Source organism: Tarenaya hassleriana, unplaced genomic scaffold, assembly GCF_000463585.1.
Source record: "Tarenaya hassleriana unplaced genomic scaffold, ASM46358v1 Cleome78, whole genome shotgun sequence".
Classification (NCBI taxonomy): Eukaryota; Viridiplantae; Streptophyta; class Magnoliopsida; order Brassicales; family Cleomaceae; genus Tarenaya; species Tarenaya hassleriana.
In genome coordinates this window covers 283,062-284,632 of record NW_010970300.1, presented here as the reverse complement: position 1 = coordinate 284,632, position 1,571 = coordinate 283,062, and positions in this window count along the sequence as shown.

Here is a 1,571-nt window from a genome sequence, read left to right as displayed (position 1 = left end):
TATATATATATATATCACACTAAACACAAAAACTTTCATGAGCTTAAAATGCAAAAATAACTATAACATGAAAATTCTTTATTTCTAAATCTCATTATATTTTTTATAAAAATGTTTTATTAATGAATTATAGTCTAAGAATGAAAAATCGGCTCGCTCATCCCGACTCAGTCTGAATCACTTCATTTTGTGTCTGACTCGATTGCGGTATGTTTTTACGGATTAGAAAAACTCTAGTTCGGTATATATCGTCTCAATCGCGAGCGAGATAAAAATTAAAGAAAATAATATATAAATACTTAATCTTTTATAAAAATTCCAAACAAATATCTGAACTATAAAACTTCTATATAAAGATCTGATCTTTTAAAAATTCTATATAAATATCTAGGCTTTTGAAAATTTTTCCAAATAAACACAAAGTTCATGTCTTTTTCAAATAAAAATAGACGTCATTAACGAATTTTGGGTTTATTTGAAATTTTTTCAAAAGTCTAGGCATTTATATAGGATTTTGAAAAAATAAAGGTATTTTTATGGAAATTTATAGTTCCGGTATTTATCTGAAATTTTTGTCAAAGTTTAGATATTTATATATGATTTTGCCTAAAAATTATAAAATAATAAAAAAGTAATTAAGAAATAATAAAAATATTAAAAATATTTAAAAACAATAAATAATAAAAACGAGTTGACTCGTAGGTCAGACTAGGGATGAGCACGAATCGAATATCTTGATGTTTTGGATATCCGGGTTTCGTCTTCATCTTCACGGGTTTTAAAAAAACATTATCTCGTTTTTGTTTTTGTGAAGTTAGGGTACCTACGGCTCGAGTACTCGTCCCTGAATTCAACTATCTGAGGGTACCCGAATCCATCAAAATCATAAGAAAATGTTGATTTTTATTGACTTCATGGATATTTTAGTAATTTAATATGAAAATATTTTTAGTAATTATTGTAAATATATCAAAATTTAAGGATATATCGTCATTTTATTCAAATTCGGATTGGAAGGTATCCGTGTCCATTCAAACAAAACGTGTGGTCCAAATTTTTTGCTTCATCAAACCCGTTTTCATCTTCGTTGTATAACAAATACTTTTGTTCCGAGTACCCGTGAAACCAGTGCCGAATACCCAAAAACCCACAGATTTCAATTACCTGGGCCCACCCTAGGTCAGACATATATCTGCCCCTAGGTCAGACATATATCTGCATTTCTGTTATAATCCATTTCTCATGGTCCATGGATGAGTTTGAAGAAATCGTTATTTATTTTAAGATTGTTTTGGTAATTCCTTTTATGAAACTAAATGATGGTAATTTTAGACAAATCTATTGATGAAAATTCTATATATTTTCCATCAATCTTTTGGTGGGGGTGGTATGACGAGTTTTGATTCAAAATAGCAAATTGGGTTCTTCCAAAACTTAACTAAATCTTTTGTCAAACATACATGGAAAGATGGAATCTTTCTGGTTCCAATTATAATTGAATGATTTAAATAATAGTTTATTCAAGAAAATGTTTCATTTTCCGTGTCTTCTTGTCTTTTGTCACACCTAAA